This window comes from Cydia splendana, chromosome Z (genome assembly GCF_910591565.1).
Source record: "Cydia splendana chromosome Z, ilCydSple1.2, whole genome shotgun sequence".
Classification (NCBI taxonomy): domain Eukaryota; kingdom Metazoa; phylum Arthropoda; class Insecta; order Lepidoptera; family Tortricidae; genus Cydia; species Cydia splendana.
In genome coordinates this window covers 43,529,437-43,551,599 of record NC_085987.1, presented here as the reverse complement: position 1 = coordinate 43,551,599, position 22,163 = coordinate 43,529,437, and the positions used below count along the sequence as shown (strand labels likewise).

Sequence of the window (22,163 nt, the reverse complement as noted above, 5' to 3'; positions counted from 1 at the left end):
CGTTTTTAGTATTGTGTCAGGTGACGAGTCATGGATTTACGCATATGAGCCTGAATCCAAAAACCAATCTCGAGTATGGGTTTACGAAGACGAGCCGAAGCCAACAAAAGTTGTTCGTTCTCGCAGCACGATCAAAAAAATGGTAGCCACGTTTGTCTCCAAATCGGGTCACGTGGCGACTATTGCTCTTGAAGATCGAAGAACTGTCAATGCCGATTGGTATATAGGCGTTTGTTTACCGATTGTTTTTGCTGAACTGCGAAAAAATAACCCTAACCGCCGTATTATACTACACCATGATAATGCCAGCCCTCATACTGCTCAGAAAACAAACGACTATCTGAAGGGCGAAAAAGTCGAATTACTGGACCATCCTCCGTACAGCCCCGACCTAAGTCCCAACGATTTTTTTACTTTCCCGAAAATAAAGAATCGGTTGCGTGGTCAGCGTTTTCAGACCGCGGAAGAAGCAGTCCACGCTTATAAAATGGCCATTTCGTCAACCCCCAGTTCAGAGTTCAATAACTGTTTTGAAAACTGGTTTCAGAGAATGAAAAAGTGCATTAAACACAAAGGAGAATACTTTGAAAAACAATAAAAGTACTTTTATTTCATTTAAACGCGTATTTTTTCCAATTCCCGAAACTTTCAGGGCAACCTACGTACTTAAATACATAGAAAACAACCATGACTCAGGAACAAATATCTGTGTCATCACACAAATAAATGCCCTTACTGGGATTCGAACCCAGGACCATCGGCTTCACAGGCAGAGTCACTACCCACTAGGCCAGACCGGCCGCCATATTTTGTCAAGATATTCCATATTCAGAGCTTCGTAGAAAACTTTGCTATCGGCACGGAGCACTTATGTAATATGTCAACTCACATTTGACATGTATTTTTGGTAGGTAATCTTGATAGCTGTTTTCTATAACATAAGCTTTATTTTAAGTGAAATGGATTTGAAATTTTGAATATTCGATTGCTTTAACTTCCAACGTAAGTTTTTTATCAACTTCAGCATATTGCTCAAGCGGTTAAGGCTCGTATATAAATAGAACGTTCTAAACAGTGGTCAGCCGTGCAAATGATAATGAATGTATGGAATGAAAGCGTTACGCTCCGCATAAGGTGTCGGCGGCTGACCTTCGGCGGGACTCGGCTCTCAAGGCGCACCGGTGCGGTGAACGCGCACTCTTAATTTGCAACTAACCTGGATAAGATGTTTTTAGTATTAGAGTACATTTGTAGTCTTTAAACAAGTGAAAAGTTTAGATTTGTCGAGTTTACAAACATCTTTATATAAGCCAGCGTTCCAGAAATCACATCCCAATTTAAGGGCCCATCAACGTGCACACTAGTGACACTGCTAAATAATCGTGCTTACCTATTTAAATTTAACGAAACATATTTAAAAAAGGGGGCCGCTACGTACTGTATCTTGTATTTAAGACGAAACAGGAGCTGAGTTTTAAATATTTTAGGTAAATATACCCGTCTCGCTAACGGAAGCGGTACCTAAAAGTAGTGCGATAAGGACAAGGCGAAAAATCCTGCGTAAAAATCTCAAAAATCGAGGTTTCGTACTCCTCTGTTTCCTCCTCCAAAACTTAACCAATCGTAACCAAATTTGGAAATCTAAATGATTATGAAATTATCTGTGTCGGACCGTTTTGCTTTTTTGGATAATTGATATCAGTTTTGAATGCCACGCCTCTCATTGCGGCATAGTCAATTAGGCCATTTTGGCCATTTTTGAAGGGCTCTAGCGCCTTAAAAAACAAAAAATCAAAAAAAGCAAAACGGTCCGACACAGATATTGACAATATTAATCTGTGTTGAAAAAATCATTGCTCTAGCTTCAAAAACCACGGAGGAAAACGAGGAGTACGTTTGTATGGAGAAATGACCACTCCCGTTGGCTCTTAAGTACAGTTTGAATAAATCAAACTAGTTGTTATGTTGCTGGATTCGTCGATCTAGGAACTCAAAACAAAAACGGCCGTTTTAACTTTGGACGCATAGATTGACGAATCCAGCAACATAAAAACTAGTTTGATTTATTCTAACTGTACTTAAATACATGATACAGTACGTAGCGCCCCCCTTTTTAGGGTTCCGTACCCAAAGGGTAAAACGGGACCCTATTACTAAGACTCCGCTGTCCGTCCGTTCGTCCGTCCGTCCGTCCGTCTGTCAAACCCTGATAGCTAGACACTTCAAATTTTCACAGATGATGTATTCCTGTTGCCGCTATAACAACAAATACTAAAAACAGAATAAAATAAATATTTTAGTGGGGCTCCTATACAACAAACGTGATTTTTGACCGAAGTTAAGCAACGTCAGGCGGGGGGGTCAGTACTTGGATGGGTGACCGTTTTTTTTGCCGTTTTTTGCATTATGGTACGGAACCCTTCGTGCGCGAGTCCGACTCGCACTTGCCCGGTTTTTTAAATATCTTTCGTTAAGTTTAAATAATCACGATTATTTAGCTGTGGCGCTAGTGTGTACGTTAATGGGCTCTTAAGATCGGATTCTAAATGGTTTAAAAAAAAATCCGATCAAAATATAAATACCGCCAATTCCAGTCCTTAATTCTCTTAATCATAACCGTCAAAATAAATCTACATTTCTTATGTTTGACCTACATCATAGTCGAAATGAAAAGTAGAGTGTAACTCGGGTAAAAGTACCCATCTCGGAGAGACAGTTTTTCTTTTATAAACTTTGAACTCCATAGCGTTATTGGCTTTAGGAGCATAACAGAGACGACTTGAATGCAGGGATCGTGACCGGTATAGCTAACACAATATCACCTTGCAGGCTTGCATTCGCAATAGTTCTTTGATAAATTATCAGATTAGCTGAATAAAATGCAAAAAGATATAGGTAAAAATACAAAAACAACCGAAATTGAATAGGTACAGGTTAGTTTGTATGATAATAATACCGATATTAGATCCCTGCTTTAAGGGTCCATAGCTTCCAATTGCAAAAAACAAGTTTTTTGCACGGACAGACCTTACATTTCCTAAAACAAAAGCGTGTGACATGTGGACATCCGTTTCGGCGCAGTGACGTCACAACACGGCGGACCGGTCCGCGCACCGTGTCACCCAAAAGGTTACTCTCAGATTTACCTTGTCATTCGATATTGAACCTTGCGGCGTTCGACATAGACATATTTTAGTATAGCGACTGAGCGATTATTTTTAATTTATGTCAAACGCGACCTTGGTAATATTCATAGTTCCAATGGGTGCATAAGTAACTTAGATAATAAGATTTTGCTAGTCAATTGTCTTGTTTGTCTCTTTTTTTAAATAGCCTATTTAGTTTGGGGCTTACCAGACACCTCCTGTACGTGAACTGTGTTCCCAATTATTATAAATAAATTATTCTTATTCTTAATTACTTAAATGAAACATTTTAATATATTTTGAGCCCGTTGCACCAAACCATCTGTCAACGTTAAAAGTTTCGCTAAATTATATTGTATGGGACATTTCATAGTACACCAGCTGCTGGTTGCCGTTGAATAAATAAATCAATAAATATTTGGGGACAATCTTACGCAGATCGACCTAGCCCCAAACCAGTGGGGAGACACTCCTGACTTCGGGCAAACGCGGCTCCGTTCGGCTCAGCATTGCTCCGATCAATTATTAGGGTTGGCACCACTTGACGTCCTTTTCCAATCCAGCAACATAAAAATTGTTTGATTTATTCAAAAGGTACTGACATACACAGTACAGTAGGTACGATAGCGGCCCCCTTTTTAGGGCACCGTACCTCAAAAGGAAAAAACGGAACCCTTATAGGATCACTCGTGTGTCTGGCTGTCCGTCTGTCACAGCCTATTTTAAGTTGAATTTGTTCGGACATGTAACGTAATTAAATGAATTTGAAAACATAGGGGGACTTTTGGGAGGTAAATGAGACAATTAAAAACAAACTTTTGCAAACTATATTGTGTAAACATAAAATGAAAGAGCTCATTGTGAGAATCTCAAATATATATTTTTTTATAATTTTAAGAGAAATAGTTTAGAAGTAATTTAAGAAAATAGGCATAAAATTACCATTCCCCCCTCCCCTTTATCTCCGAAACTACTGGGTCTAAAATTCTAAAAATATACACACAATAGGTCTTTACCTATAGATCACAGGAAAACCTATTAGAAATGTGCGGTGAAGCGTGAGTCGGACTTAATTACTTAGTTTTTGATCACGGGTTTCTTTAAACACAAATACATTGTTAAAAATTGTGTAATGTACGGAACCCTTGGAACGCGAGTCCGACTCGCACTTGGCCGATTTTTAAATACCTGACGTTAAATTTCAATAATCACTATTAATTAGCAGTGGCGCTAGTGTACACGTTGATGGGCTCTTAACAAATGCCTAGGGAATCCGTGCACACTACACTCGGGCTCGGTTACACGTAGTACACGACAGTAAAACGAAGTATGGGGTCATCCATTAATTACGTCACACGTTTAGGGGGAGGGAGGGGTCAAGAAAATGTGACATGTTGTGACATGGGGGAGGGGGGAGTCACAAACATTGTGACGTCACTTTAACTTCATCAGTAACCGAAAATTGATTTATTATTTTTTATTCGCTGTACAGTTAAATAATGAGTTTTTGGAAGTAATTTTCGTTCCTAATTGGTTTTGTGTTATAAAATTACTAATATTTCTTTTACCAAAAATATTTTTTCATTAACATTCGTTCCTAAGTTATACTAACAAATATGGATGCAAATCTGAAATAAATATTTTCAATTTCAATTTCAATTAAAAAGAAAATGCCGAGTTACTATTACCGATGTCGTTGAAAACAAAATTGCCTAAAATGTGACGTCACACCAGGTGGGGAGGGATTTACAAAATGTGACCAAGTTTGACAAGGACGGGGGAGGGGTCAAAAAACCTAGAAATTCGTGTGACGTAATTAATGGATGATCCCTATGGAATTTTTACTCGGCCGAATAACAATTTCATACTTCGTTTTACTGTCTCGCCACTACTCGGTACGTGCGATCCTGGCATAAACGAGGCAGTTAGCAACCTGAAATCATTGCTGGGCTTCATGGAGGCGCTAGGGTGGTTAGAGTATCGCTACCTCGTTTCACGCAAAATAGAAACAATGGTTATCAATTTTCGGAAAAAGGCCTGAAGCACTAACCACTCAAATTACACGTCATGCAAATCATTTAGACCCACATTCATTTCATTATTAACTTTCATCATGACCAGTAAACGCAGTGAGGTGCCTTTAATGAATTCCAGGATATCTAACTATAAATATAAAGATAGTGAAATCAACCGCGTTAAAGGCATTAAAGCACTGCAAATATAATTCAATATGTTTTACAAGCGAAATATACCCAGGTATTGTGGTATTTTCTATCGAGCCACGTTTAACTTTACCGGAATATTAACAGCAATTTTACATGTATGTAATTTAATTCTACCTAGTAATATCAATAAACAGTTTATTTATGTTCTATTGTTTGACCTCGATCACATATACACGGTGTGGCCTGTAACACGAGCAAATAATTAAAACATAGATTGTACTCCTCAAACGGTGACACTTTTGTTCTACAACTTTTAAAAATTATGAAGTATTTAGACTCCCTATTTTTCATACAAAATAAATATTATTTTCAATGGACGCCATCGCCACGCCATAACATTGTGATTGACGTTGCTTGTCACGCCTTAAACATAACAAAATTCGCAATACATTGCGTCTTAGAATAAACTTTAAAGTGTATTAAAAATCAAACCCCAAGTTATTTTTAAAAGTCGCTAAACAAATGTTGGTCAGTATGAGGAGTACAGCCTACAGTTTAATTTTTTGCTCATGTTACAGGCCACACCCGGTATAGTATCGTTTCTACTAAACACGGAGCCAGTTAAATCTATAGACTTTGCAAACCTTATAGGTATGTCTTGAGTAAGGTACAGGCGGTCCAGCCCAAATTTCCTAGATTTCATTCTTTGAAACGCCCTTTCCTTGGGTTATAGTAGTTATCTAGCTACAAATTCGTTTTAACTATGCGTAAAGTAAAGTCTCTTTCAAACTGGATTCTTGTGCAGGACATTAAGGGGGTTAGTGAACGTGGATACAAATTTTGTATATCGCTATTCCTATCAAACCAATGACATAAAAGCGATAGAAAAAAAACTGGGCAAGTGCGGGTCGGACTCACGCTCCAAGGGTGCCGTACATTACCCAATTTTTAACAATGTATTTTACAAGCTTTTATTTAGTTTCACCTGACCGTTGTCTGTCTGTCTGTGTGTAATCAAATCTTGCAAGTTAAATTTGATCCACTTCCCGGTTTCCGATTGAGCTGAAATTTTGCATACATACGTAAGTCGGGTGACAATGCAATATTATGGTGTCATCGAGCTGATCTGATGATGGAGACCGGAGGTGGCCATAGGAACTCTGTGATAAAACAACGAAACCTAATTGTGTTTGGGGTTATTAGAATTGTCTCGATGAGTATTAGTTGCCTGTGGAAAAAAAGTACAGTCGGCGATAAAATGAAATTTTTGCCAAAATTTAACTTATTTTTATGTGGAACGTGAATGAAATGTCTTAAAAAACCCGTAGGGGTTGGATCAAAAACTAAGTACATAATTAAGTCCGACTCACGCTTGACTGCACATTTCTAATAGGTTTTCCTGCCACCTATAGGTAAAGAACTAGTTTGTGTTTTTTTTCAAAATTTTAGGCCCAGTAGTTTCGGAGATAAGGGGGGAGGGGGGATGGTCAGACAGACGGACGAGTGATCCTATAAGGGTTCCGTTTTTTTCCTTTTGAGGTACGGGACCCTAAAAAGATACACGATCTATATTAAACATTGTACGTTTTTGACGGACCGATTTTGGATTGCAGCCACGCTATTTGGACTGTTGGAAGGCTCGTCAGTGGCCACCTTTATGGCCGCCGGCTACAGCCCAGACTTGTCAATCATCGGCACAAAACAACCGCCGCCGCCGCTATGCCGATAAAATCGGATTTTACCGTGATATTTGGACGGCGTGTGGGTGTAGCCAGTATTGATTATATGTAGGAAATAGGTGCCAAGCAATTTAAAATGAAGCAAGGTGATGCAGTGGAGGCACAAAAAAAGGAAGTGTGCTCAACAAGCCTCTGGCTTAATAGAGTTACTTAGACCAAGACAAGTCTGCAACGATTTTGATAGCACACGCAGTGCAAGTATTATTTATTTATACGTCATAATTTCATAGAAGTTTGATGTTCAAAATAACACTTGCACTGCGTGTACTATCAAGATGGCTGCAGACTTATCTTGCTCTAACTCTAGTCGTAATGCTCTCATTACGACTAGAGTTAGAGCAAGATAAGTACCTCTGTACTTTAAACAAAAACAAGGTCTAATGTTATGTAGGTATATACCGATACTGTAGCGTGGTAGGACCGGACCGTCCCACTATTTCCACAAAGAATATTTTAGAGATACTCAGTAGAATACATGGCGCGAGAGGCACAGACCTAGCAGACCTTAAAAGTTAAGGCGAAATGTGTCCAGGCGGCTTAGCACGGTCGCGTTTTTATCCCTTGTCACCATGCCTGTCACGTTCTAACAAGTATGTAAGTGCGAAAGGGACGCGCATAGTGATAGTCGATAAAAATGGAACCGTGCTGAGCCCGCAGATCGATTTGTGTTTTGATTTTGTATTACCAACTAACCGACCTTCTGTAACCATAGTTAAGTCATGGTTTAGTTATTTAATGGCAGCCTATCACGAAATTGGCGTAGCTTTGAAAAAATGACAATTAACATGCTTGAGCAAAAGAAGTAAATTTTCGCGCAATATTAATGGCGCATATGTCATTTTCGTCAAGTATTTTGGTGCCCACGCGCATGTCATAGAATAGACAAATGAGGACATGTAAAATGGCGCTGCCAGAATACTTAGATATCTTAAATTTAAGCATAATTGTAGCCTACTACAATTATGCTTAAATCGCCATATTTGTAGCTATATAGCGTTCTAATTTAATTATACCTGTAAATACGGGCCTTGAACAATTTGAACATAGATCCGTTGATGTAAGATTGGTCCCATTTTATTTATTTTTAACTAGCTTCCGTTTTCATAGAATGATGATTATGAATGATAAAAACTATCCATTTTACTTCTCTGGGAGGCTAATTTATCTAAATCAGTTGAGCGGTTTAAGCGTGAATATAGGTAACATACGTACTGACAGACATAGTTACATTTAACATAGAAAGTATGCCCTAACGAAATAACGGTCAGGTCCTGAGTGATGAACACCCATCACTCAGGACCTGACCGTTATTTTTGTTTGTGTGTGTATTTAAGTTTTTGTATTTTATATATATCTTTATCTGAGTACCCACAATACAAGCCTCCTTGAGCTTACTGTGTAAGAATGTCCAATAAGATTTATATTTATATTATATGAAATTTCGATGACTTCTCTGAAACTTTTCTGAACGAAATATTACCTACACGGGGCTTAAATCGGTAGAGGCCCTCTATCATTGTCCTACGCTTGATCCGTACTGCAAAACCTTCAGAACGTTAAATGACTACTATTATGTGCTGTGTTCTGGAGCCGTGTATAACATTTTAGCGGCACCGCTCAAAACGCTAAACTCTGTGGGCGAACGAGTGCGTGCATTGCACTCGCCGCCTTGAATTTACATTAGATCACTTGTCTGTGGTTTGTGAACAGATATTTCCTAATGTGACACATTCCTTATTGCAGATAGGTACCTACATATAAGTATATAGCTACTTAATCACTCATAATAATAGGCCTTATCACCTGTGTCAGATGTTTTAAGCAGCATCCCGATATCGGATCAGGAAATGTGAAAACGCTCTTCTGACAATCAATATGAAAGTCGCTAGGGTTTCATATTATTGTCACTGTGACGAGGTAATACGAAATGGTAAAATTAAATTAAATAAAAAAAAAATCCTTGACCGTGCTACTACCCGACAGGGGCGTAGGTATTTACCCTAGGGCCATCCGGGCCATAGCATTTTGTTTTGCTTCCTTGACTTTTGGGGCGGCGAAACTTATTGGCCCGGGGCGCCAAATTTCAAAATACGCCCCTGCTACCCGATGTTTTGAATCTGTTTTGTTTACTAATTCGCGACCGTCCCGCCCGTTAGTAAGTTTGACGATTCTGTCCCATTTTACTGAAACGTTTATTACCTACAGTACTGTAAATAGTTTCTCAGAGCTGGAAAATAGGATCGCATGTCGCCACGTATACTTATTACTTCACTGACCTTTGGTAGTTCTTATATCTTCGCAATAAGGTATATAATGTGGCAGTTAACAGTGTGAATGGTACTTACACTTAACTAACCGTTGGTGGACTTTAAGTCCATCCAATAAGGTACATGATAGGTAAGTCAACCGTTGACGACAGTGACCTGATGAACTCGGAATGGATAGGGTCGTCAAAACTGAATGGTTGTGTTGTCCGTTTGGAAACTGAGAAACAATTTGTACTATTTAAAAAAGCTATTTATTTACAAATGTCTCTGATAATATTACAAAAAATAACACCTTCGTCATATGGCAACCTTTGTGTTGATATGATTGACCTAGTAGTAGTAAAAAAAAGTAGTATTATACCTACATTATTTATTGTAAATAGGTATACTTAGGTGCATTTATCATTATTATCATTAAATGTAACCGACCGGTCTGGCCTAGAGTGGGTAGTGACCCTGCCTGCGAAGCCGATGGTCCTGGGTTCGAACCCCAGTAAGGGCACTTATTTGTGTGATAAACACAAATATTTGTTCCTGGTCATGTTTTCTATGTATATAAGTATGTATTTATCTATATAAAAGTATGTATATCGTCGCTTAGCACCCATAGTACAAGGTTTGCTTAGTTTGGGACTAGTTTGATCTGTGTAAGATGTCCCCTAATATTTATAAATATTTACTTATATTTATGTAAGGTCAACGGATAAGCTCGCATATCCAAGCAAATTCAGACATTTTGAAGCATTTTAGACACTTGGTGGCGATTCGCTCGCCGCGCTAGCTCGGTCAGTGTGTGAATCCTGAAATGCCTGCTTGCGTCGTTTACGAAGCCCAGCCTATTTTTTTCTACCATCAGACCAGAGGGCCAATCGAAACTTGACTGACTTTTCGTAGTATCCCTATACATTTTTATTTTCGTTTATCTTTCGACGTAGTACATTCACCTGCAATAATATGTTACAAAACGAAGGCCGCAAATATATCTGACAAAATCTTATTTGTAGAGCCATAAGAGCGTGTCACATATTTTTGGGGCCTACAAAGAGTAACATAATATTGCAGGTAACTGTACAACACTTTCATCTTAGCTACGCCCCAGCTCAACGATACCTACTAAGTACTAACCCTCTTATTCATAAACGCACTACAAACCTCAATTAGCTAATAATCGTTTGTCCTTATCCTCGGAGTTCTTATCTATCATTTTGACATATGTATTTGGAAGAAAGGGACATAACATAATTTAACAAAATCAGGCCCGTACAATTTTATGAATAAGGGAGGGAGTGGTCAAATATCAGAGGACTTATAAGAAGACTTATACATACAACGAACATTGCAAGTGAATGAAAGCTTATAAAAAAGAGACCCTGCGCGTGCGCGCCAGATGCTCGACGCGGCCGAAAGATTTACAGCCTTCTTAAAGACTGTCTATGGTCACCCGCTTTTTATGGCCTGAGGCCTACAATGGATCGTTGTGATTTAGAAAATACATATGTAGTTAATGACTTTGTTGTTTTAGTCATTTCGTGAGTGAATGGAGCCTAGTTTGAATGGGGTCTTATTGTTGCTTTTGATCACGTCTAGTAGGCGCCGGCAAAGAGAATTTGAAATAGAGAGTTACTGTCATGGTAAATTGTGTAGCTACAGTACATTTTCTGCCATCTTTCGACAGACGATTAAATGTTAGAACGCCATTTGACGTTGATCATTATTCTTTCACTGATATGTGTTAACTGTTAAATATTAATATTAACGCCATCTACTCGAGAGTAGGCTGAAGGTTATGGCGCCTTGCTCGAAAAGATTGCACCATACCTTTGGCCTATAGTCGAGTAGATGGCGTTAATATTAATATTTAATAAGTTAACCAGATACACCCCCGGCGCCGACGGTGGCCCGCGCGAAAGTTTCTGAGGCGCAATATGGCCCTCAGGTAAAAAAGTTTGGAGACCCCTGCTTTAGACGATGACAACGTAAACAAACATTTACAATAGAATTAGATAGATGAAAAAAGTCTGCAACGATTTTGATAGCACACGCAGTGCAAGTGTTAATTTAAACGTCAAACTTCTATGAAATTAATATCGCATAAACAACACTTACTATTTATGCCTTAAGAGTATGATATATATGCTATAAAAATATCTTAAAAATGCAAATGAAAATCAGTAGCATTGCTTAGATAAGGTTGATTCATTGGATCTGAAGTATAAGTGACTAGAAATGGTTAAATCGGAGAGATAAATAACAAACAAGTATCATCTAAAGGATCCTTTACCTACATCGTTCCAGTAACTCGCCCCAACACTAGCTAAGAGGCATAGCGCCCTCTATTTCTGAGCCGAAATGGATGCCTCTCTATTCCCTCAAAAACGGGCAGTCACTTTCGTAACAAATCGTACCTGCAAATAAGTGAACCTGACCTCTTTCAGGATGCAAATAGTTAGGAAAGCGCTAAGATGATGCGGAGGTTGATGATTCACTTTCACCTTGCGCAGTCACGAAGAGAGAAAGAACGAGCTGAAAGAGAATATACAATACTTTGGAATCATTGAAATCAGTATATCGGTTGTTAAACTGGGGCACAGATCACGTCAAGTACAAGACGGGGCGTAGGTAATTAGGTACAAGATATGTCACTCGCGATCACCATACATATTAGAGGCGTAGGTAGTTGGGTGTGAACACGGGCTGTTGTAGTAGAAAAATGTATCAGAATAGTAATCGCTGATAAGGGCATTTGTGTGTTTTTCATATATTTGTTCATGAGTTATGAATGTTTTCTATGTATATAAGTATTTTTATATTATCGTCGCCTAGTCATATTTCATATATATCGTAGTCTAGACTAGGTCGAACTGTGTAAAGTTGTCCTATAATAATAATTTATTGCAAGCCAGCTGGTACAAGTAACTAGCCTGTCATAAACGAGCCTTATCCACTGGCACATGTAAATCAGCTAACGACGGAAGGCATTGGATTACTGACGCATCACCGCTTTGCTGGAAAATTCCTAATGCACTTTCCCGGGAAAATAACGAGGAGTATCGATTTATATTCTATGAGAACAACGTACATAAAAGTATATGGTTGAAATATTCGCTCTCCTCGAGTGAGGTCTCGGTAGCGCAGGTGGTAGCGCGATGGGCTCGTGATCCAGAATCGCGAGTTCGAGCCTCGCCCGAGACAGTGAATTTTTCTACTTTTAATTTATTTCTAAGCTTAATAGCAAACGTTGTGTGGAAATGGAGGAAAGTATAAAAGATATGTACCTACCTACAGGTAAATACCTCGAACGGTGAAAAACTTTCCTTTCATATTAAATATATTATGTACTATAAACTTTCATGGGACATCTTCAAACTCTTTTACAGACAATGTCATATTAGATAACAAATGTGACACAGAACGTTGTAGGTCGATCTCATAATCTCAGCGAAGCAGGCCTATTAATACTTGAAACTTGTTGAGAGTATCCAGACTGCCTCAAGGGCTGTCAATATGTTTACAACATGTCCCTCAAGGGCTGTCAATATGTTTACAACATGTCGTCCTGAAAACAACTATTTAAGAGCGACGCGTTTACCTACTACGGGCTTTAGTCTTCAGGGTAAAATGCCTAATGTTTATACAATATACCTAAGATACAATACATTACAATACTCTTTATGGCACACCTCACATACTCGTAATCTAAACTAGAGATGCAACGGATAGTTGTTTGGCCGGATACCGGATACCGGATGTTCGGCCTGAATATTCGGCCGGTGGAACTATACCTACATTTCGGTATTTCAGGTGCGCATTGTGCAGGCTTTGACCTGTTTCGTAGTGAACGTTCGCGCGGACTTATTTCGAGGTTCGAAATGAGTGCGCGTGCGATAGTGGAATGTTTACCTAAGCGAGTACGATTATGAATGTGACGGTTTCTTAAATCCAATTTGTTGACTCCGAAATCAAGCAAAATTACTATCCGGTATCCGGCCGGGTAATAAAAAGAGGGCCGGATAGGCCGGATACCGGATAGTAACCGAATAGCCGGTGCATCTCTAGTCTACACATAGTCTGTTTGTTAAACATGTTTACCAATTTACATAATAAGGGCGAATTAACTATTTCTTGTTGTTATTGTGTCCCGTCATGCATGCGACAATAGGTAAGTAAATAGGTAGTAGCACAGTTTGATACAAGAACTCTTGTAAGTAGGTAGGTACCAGTGGCGACGCTTCCATAAAAGCCGATTCCCACCGGCTTGCCTGTTTTTGGACATTTGAGCAGAGTTGTAAAGGAAATATGTAAGCCAAATTAGACCCGGCTTGCCTATGGATATGTTTGACGCGCCGCCACTGGTAGGTACCACGTTATAGTATTAATATTATATTACCTATCGTGTTTGGTAGATGTCCCTTTATGGAAAGAGATAACTGTTACAAAAGTGCATGTTTGTATAATTTAAATAGCATAAAACCAGAGTTTACATGTAGAGTGAACCACGGCAAACTTTCGTCTGTAGCGAACGCTAGTTTGCTTCCAGCCCTAAGTACAAAATACCATGCTCTTGGTCACTACTTTTCTATGATTCGTGGTATATTTAAAAAAAATTTCGAGTCTCGCTTACGCCAGATATAGAGAAAATATCTGGGAGACCGAGCTTTGTTCGGAAAACATATAAAAAACTCGAAAATGCGCGTGTTCCCATCGATTTTTCGTCCCCAAATGTGGGGGCACACTGCAAATTTCATCGAAATCGTTAGAGTCGTTTCCGATATCCCCGAAATATAAATAAAATATAAATAAATACACAAGAATTGCTCGTTTAAAGGTATAAGATATATATGAAGAAAAATACAAAAATAAAAGGGTATTTAGTGGGTACAAGAACTCGCATGCAATATTCGATACATTTGCTAACTACAGAGTAATACACTGATTTAAACTTTCACGATTATTAAACATTATCAAACTGCACAACGGGACTTAATCGCGTATTTAAGTTTTAAGATTTACCTAAATAAAATCGTCAGGTCAACAAGTCTGCGGTGGCTGAGCATTTGCTGGAGTCAGGACCAAACCACTGGATTGAGCTGCATAACCCTAAAATCCTCTCCACGGATCGCCATTTCTACAGTAGAAAAGTGCGGGAAGCCATTGAAATCAAAAAACATTGCAATTTTAATCGGGACGAGGGTTTTAAGATCTCATCCACATGGAATCCAGTCATTAGTAAATGTAAGCGGAAACGAATATCGACAGTCGATAAATCGAATATCGTTAGTGTTGTGTGTCGACAGAGTGACATCCCTAGTGCGCAAAACGTTCAAACTGATAAACAAGACCAAGTGCGGGTAGTTCGAAAAACTCGCGCGGCTAGAAGATGTTGATGTCAACTTGAGCCAGTCTTCTCCGAGACCACGGGGACAACGCCGTCCTCGAAACGTCGGAGGTAAATCTTAAAACTTAAATACGCGATTAAGTCCCGTTGTGCAGTTTGATAATGTACAGAGTAATACCTACAACAATTCAGTCGATATCCACCAAATATCGCAATGTACCTAACGAAAATCGCATGCAAGTTCTTGAACCGTCTAAATGATGATGATGATGACGTGTATTTAACTCTTACAGACAGAAATCCAAATACATACCTACATTTTTAATAAAAACCGGGCAAGTGCGAGTCGGACTCGCCCACCGAGGGTTCCGTACTTTTTAGTATTTGTTGTTATAGCGGCAACATAAATACATCATCTGTGAAAATTTCAACTGCCTAGCTATCACGGTTCATGAGATACAGCCTGGTGACAGACGGACGGACGGACGGACAGACGGACGGACGGACGGACAGACGGACGGACGGACGGACAGCGGAGTCTTAGTAATAGGGTCCCGTTTTTACCCTTTGGGTACGGAACCCTAAAAACAATCAGATTTTTTCTAGTACGTTTTAACTACCTACAAATTTTTTACCGCTAACGAACGAAAACACACTTTAAAACTCTACTATTTATGTCCAGACCAAAACTCGTTTTCGTTATTTGCATTGCAAGTAGCAAAAAGTGTGCTAAATGTAACAAAAAGCCCCCTCTGTCGCGGCCCCACAGGAAGGCAGCGAGGTGTGACTCCTCGAGGCTCATTCAGGTTTTACAAACGTGATATTGAATTTATTTTAATTAGTCACTCTCTCGGGTAAATTGTTAGGTTGGATTCTGTGGCACAAAAAAATACATAATAAACCAATAAGTAATTAGCAGTGATCGTTAATTTTTCAGCAATTTTGGTGCAGCATTGTTGGTTAAAAGCATCTGTTTGCCCTACAGAAATAGATAAATAGATAATTAGGGTTAATAACAGTAATATTAACCTTAACCAATCCTGTCCCTAGAAAAAAATTGAAGAAAATCCTTTATTTTTACTATGCTGCACCAAAATTGCTGGAAAATTAACGATCACTGGTAATTAGTTACGCATATATTACAGTGTAGTCATAAAAAATGCTGCTGTAATTTAGTATCCTTGATCCACCAAAGTCTTTTAATCACTAACTATAGTATTAATATTTATTTTGTAAACAACTTGGGTACGGTGACAGCTGTCATGTCCTTTATCTATAACCTAAAACACATATTTCGCAAAATTGTACTGAGTTGAATTATGTCACCGTACCCAAGCTGTTTGAAAAATACTAAAGCTGGGATTTACATACATTTGATTCTTCTTCTTCAATTTAAGAGTTATAACCTCTTTATACATATGATTGCGATAACAATATCTATTAATTCTAAATTGTAACTCAAAATGTGATATATTGGTACATTTTGAGTTATTGGAACGAACAAGGATGCTCTAAAAAGTCACCAGTTTTTACTCCTGCTTTAACCACTAAAGTGCGAGCAAGATGCACAAAATAAACAACAAAGGGTCAAACAGATCACTGTGTTATGTCTTTCCTGTAGACATACACAAGAGTTAAGGGCTATAAAGGTTAATTTTCTTATTTAACCCTTGAAAAGGTCCTCCTTTTATTTAGAGAACTATGATAAAATCATTACTTACATGCCCACAAGCTGTTAACTATTGCCCACAGGAGAGAAAACTAGTGTGTTCGCGCGAACTGTACATTTTTCTCTCTTTTTCTCTAGTTCTGTAAATAAAAGGAGGACCTTTTCACGTGGATAAGGGTTAAATAAGAAAATTAACCTTTATAGCCCTTAACTCTTGTGTATGTCTACAGGAAAGACATAACACAGTGATCTGCAGATCTGTTTGACCCCAAATCGATATCAAACCGATATCATAGTTTTAATATCTGAATGCGCCCCAGGTTTCGACACAGGTTGCCTGCGTACTTTAGGCAGATTATAGGAATGGGCAGCGGGCGCAACATGGTTCCATATTTAGCGCCTGTCACTATGCCCGTCACTTTCGCACTTACATATTTGTTAGAACGTGACAGGCATGGTGACAAGCGATAAAAATGCGAGCGTGCTACCGCCGCCGCCGCAGGACTCGGGCAAAGGGGACCCATCCCATACTTGGACCCCCTGAACGTGAAATACTAAAGACGAAAGGACGCCGTTTATTATAGAGGTCCTAAATACATATATATACATACATACATACATATATTTATATATTAGCCTTTTATTTCCTTAATAATATAAGTTACATTAAAAAAAAGTACATGCAAATTAAACGTATAAGGATTATCAAGGACCTCTCAGCGAGTGAAGGCCTCCTCCATTTTCCGCCATGTAGTTCTGTTGTTTGCCGTGGTCATCCAGTTATTGCCTGTTCTTTTCTTTATTTCGTCTATCCATCTTTCTACAGGTTTCCCTTGTTGTCTTTTGGCAGGCGGTCCTTTCCAAGTGGTGACTCGTTTTGTCCATCTGTCCTCCTGCATGCGAGCCACATGACCTGCCCATTTCCATTTTTGCCTCTTGCAGTGTTATAGAGCATCCTGCAGCTTTGTGATTGTTCTTATATCAGTGTTTCGTTTCTTATCTAGACTTTAGCTTTAAGGTGACAGTCCATTTCCAACGACAGCAGCACTACCATTCATATTACTATGGAAATTGACAATAACACCGACGCGTTTAGTACTAGTAGTGCAGCTGCGGTCAGAAATGGAATGTTACCCTTAGCTTTAGAATACTCCGTTCCATTAATCTTTGGCATGTTTGTATTTTCTTCCTTGTGCATTGGTTGAATATCCATGTCTGGTTAGCGTACGAAAGGCCTAAATAAGTATAAGCTCATTAAATAAATGTCATAGCGCTTAACTTACAGTTGCACAATGCAAAGTGGATGTCTAGTAAAATCATAGGGGCATGGCACACTGCGTCCGATTCGCACGCCGCTTGACCGAATTTTCAGACTACTTTCTGCCCTTTATATTCGAGAATTTTTTTTTCTGCTCTATTCAGCACAGCCAATGTTTGAAACCATATATTTTACCACCACACACAGTCAGTCACAAAATATTTCATGCATAAACATGTTTTTATTGTAGCGCTACGAATCCTCGAAAACGCCTCACGTGACGTCTGGTAGGTAGTCTGCCTTCATAGCACGTTCATAGTCAATGGTCATAACAATTGAATGTATCATTCACATAACATAAACCTTATTGCGAAGAGGTAAGGTCCACCTAAGGTCAGTTAAAAGCGTCGGCATATGCCATGACAAAAGCAAAGATAGCCAATTGTTTTACCACATGTTCGTTTCGACCCACAGACATCTGTTAAATCCTTCTAAGAACAGGCCCGCAATTTTTTTGCTTTACAAGTGGAATACAGGGAGGCTAAAAATACGTTGACATTTTAAGGGGCCCACTGATTAACAGTCCGCTGGATGGTATCTGCCTGTCAGTTGTTCGGAACTGTCAACTTTTTGTTCTAACTGACAGGCCGATTCCGTCCGGCGGACTGTTAATCAGTGGGCCCCTGACCGAGCGTTAAAGCTCTCCGTTTCAGCTTGGACTAAATTCTTTGCCGTAATCGCTATATATCTAAAAATAATGACGAACCATTACCTCTTTATTTCCTTTTTTTCCTGTGTGGATATTAACATTTAGAAAATATTTAAAAAATGATGTAGAGTGACCAAGAAAAGTCTGTAGCGATTTTGATAGCCCACGCAGTGCAAGTGTCATTTTAAAAGTCAAATTTCTATGAAATTATGACCAGAGGTCGGAGGCCAGGACTCACTTTGGGTAGTTGCGTCACCGTAGTAAGTTAGTAATGATCTACAAATAGTTTTTACCTTATTGTTTTCTAATTTGCAGCCGCTTACTCCATCGACGGATCAAGGTCGGACTTTTAACGCAAGAATTTTTAAGAAATATCTCAGGCTTTCAATAATCATATTGAATCACATCAAGGATTTCGTAACTATATTCATTACTTAGCTTACGTCAGTGAAACAATTTAAACAGGTATAATATAGCAATTATGCTATATGTACGAGCTGTGGGAAAAACATACAATGGGTCAGTTGTGTTGCGACACCGGGCGCCCTTGGTGCAGGCGATCCGACTGTTTTGTTTTTTGTTATAATTCATAAGTAGGTACTAGATTCTATTGAGTTTTTGTTTACCAGCGAAATATTAAATGGAACAGATTTTAATATTTAGTACAAAATTTAAACATAACCGGCGTGAAAATGATACCTAAAATATTTAATTAAATACATAAAATTCAACACACTCGTTCGGAAAAAAATTCATTATTTTTTTAAACAATTTAAAAACGTTATTTATCCACAAAAGCACTAAATAGATAATTTAAAGCAATCTTTAAACTATAATATAATTAGAGGGTGGCACAGCTGTAAATGTAATTTTTAATACATTAAATTTTGAGCCTTAACTAAAAAATAATAAAGTCGATGACGACATAAATACACGCTAAATATAAGAGCCTCGGTAGAGAGTACCATTTTGTACCATTTGGAGTTGAAACTCTAGGTCCATGGGGTCCCAGCGCGCATAAGTTGTTCGCAGAAATCGCGAAGCGTCTGGTCGACGTAACTGGTGACCGAAGAGCTGGCGGCTACCTCGCACAACGTATCAGCATTGCGATACAGCGAGGAAATGCCGCCAGCATCCTTGGTACAATGCCTCAAGGGCCTATTTTAGATTTAAGCTAGTTATTAATTTAGTTTATTAGTACCACAGTATATATACTGTATGTGAATAAATGAAAAAATACACGCTAGCAATATAATTATTGTATGTTATGGAATGGTGTTCACGACGAGGTATTTTCTATGAGATAAATACTATCTATCAAGCTAATGGTTTATATTGGATCAGGCTGATCGCTTTATATGTCTTTAACTCTTTATATGTCAGGCAGGCGAATCGCTTTATATGTCTCTCTATCACTCTGCCATATTAGTAGAGAAACACAAAGCGATTCGATGGCGAAGTGCAAACGATCGTCACCTTGGATAGGCCGCCTGATCCACCTGGTCTAATTCTAAATACCGCTATTGGAGGTCTGCCTTACTGCAAAAAACGCACGGTGTCGCTTTCAGTGAATCAGTACGGATCAAACGAAGGCCAATGATAGTGGACCGGAGACTAAGGGTAAAAAAGTGGCAGTAAATGATCAGGTATTTTTTTTTCTTTTGCTAAATTATGAAGCAGTTTATTTTTTTAATCTTTACATAATACGAGTATACTATAAAATAAAAAAGTCATATTTAAAAATATGAGATTGAGTTATCTCTTTTTTATTGCAATGTACTTTGAAAATTTTTGAATAACACAATTTGTAAATTTTAACTTGCCTTTTCCACAATGCCGCAATTTTTATATGTTTTCCGAGCAAAGCTCGGTCTCCCAGATATTTTAAATGAAACAAGCTTACCTAATTGAACTGTTTACTGTCAAATAATCCGCATATCAAATCAGATACGGTATCGGTAGATATTTGACGAGTGAATCAATGAGAAACTGTAGGTATCGGAGTACCTGCTGCGTCAGAGAGGTCAATGACCTGGACTATCTCGTCACCGTGACTAATGTATAGATGTGCTTTACCTGTGATGCTCAATGTGTGGGCCGCGACCTTATAGGTAAATATTTGTAAGTTGTGAGGTGTATTTGAGTTATTCAGAAAAAGAACCCTAGTTTTTTAGAATCATGGGTGATTTTCGGAACTCCTTAACAGGTTAGGAAACATCAAAATCTTCGCAAAAAATCAAACGAAGGGGCAAAGCTAAGTCTGCGTTTCCACAAAGCTGTGCGAGGATGCATATCGAGGATGTGAAACGACATGATGTTTCCACCAGAGATGTGCGGGGTAGAGGAGCGCACTGCTGTGGTGGAAACGCAGCCTTAGGTGACCTTATACGATACTCCGTGTCGCACGCCTAACCGCTACCTTACCAACAATTAAAAAAAACGTTAAAATATATCTTATTGTCTTAGAGGATATAACCAAACGGAGACGCCATGTCTATAATTTTCGGTACAAAATAGTCTGCCGTTTTTTGCGGGGGACGGCACATCATTTTAAAACGACTACTTAGCTAGATTGTTCTGAAACTTTGTACTTACAATAGGATATTCTATCATCATTGTATGTGCAAAGTTTCATTACAATTCAACACGTAGTTCTAAAACGATACACAGTTTGTTCGAGAACGATACACAGTTTGTATGGGAAGGTGAAATTCAGCCGAGCTTGCTGCGGACTCTTAAGAGGGAAGTATAGCACGTGTTCGTCCATACAAAAAGAGACGTTTTCCCACTTCTAAATATTTTCCATTCTCCATGATCTTTTTAGTGTGTTATTGACACAATGAAAAACTAGGTTTATAGGTCTTCCTTTTTTTTAAAGCGAAATCTATAAACCTAGGTACAATATATTATGCTGAATCGATCGACATCAAAATCAAAGTGATATGTTAAGATTTGATTAGTGAAAAACGTCCCAAATTGGAACTTGTATGAAAAAAGTACCTTTTGTCAGTTAGGTAGCTATACTTCCCTCTTAAGACGGAACCCTAATAAGCGGTCAGCATCTAGTATTGACCAAGTAAGGCCCGTGTCGATCGAACAGCGCGACCGAGTTTCGGGTAACGGTTACTAATAGTTCGTTTGGTACAAAAACCTATGTTCGGCGTGGCACACTTAGCACGAGGGCCTAGTTTTGTACGAGAACTAGCCTTGCCCGCGACTTTGGTCGCGTAGAATCCATTAGAAACTTTTATCCCCATAGGCGGTTTCCGAAACATATTTTCTGAAACCGCCTATGGGGATCACGAGTACTATCGATTGGATAGTCCTCGTGATTCTGAGTAGAAATAACCCAAAAGTTAATGGATTTTCGAAAAAAGTAGGTAAATGGTACTCTCTTAAGTCAAATGCCCAGTCACAGGAATTAGAGGGCGACTAGAAATTTCACATACAGAACATTTCATTGGCTTTGTTTTCTTTGTAAGTATAAAGAATTTTAGCAACGAAAACTGGTTCCAGACATACATAGGTACATAAATGTTCATGCCAAGTATTATGACTGTAATTTAAGCATGTCGTTTTAAAATGAAAGCTCAACTCGACACTTATTGGTGCGGTTTTTTGACGAAATTATTTTATATCAAAATATATCTAACCTTAAGTTCTCGTATGGTCGTGTTTACTGATATCAACTGATATGCTCCATGGCATCGTCTCTTACCTACTAGTACCTATGTTATTTAGTATTCCCGGCAGCAAAGTAGATCATTCTCTCTTATCCAAAGAATTTGGTTCGGTCATTATATAAACAGTCTGAACTGGAACTGGAAGACTGGATATCCTTTTATAATATTTGCAACATAGATTTAATTTATGAT

General features: G+C 38.6%; 1 protein-coding gene and 1 non-coding gene across 2 annotated transcripts in view; both read left to right on the top strand.

Annotated features, from left to right (window-relative positions):
- The window catches only part of LOC134804043 (P-selectin), a 136,830-nt gene that overhangs the window by 22,372 nt on the left and 92,295 nt on the right, over positions 1–22,163 (top strand). The window lies entirely within an intron of this gene.
- On the top strand, positions 12,438–12,509 carry Trnat-cgu (transfer RNA threonine (anticodon CGU)). Its single transcript has one exon. It is a non-coding gene; the product is annotated as a tRNA-Thr (tRNA).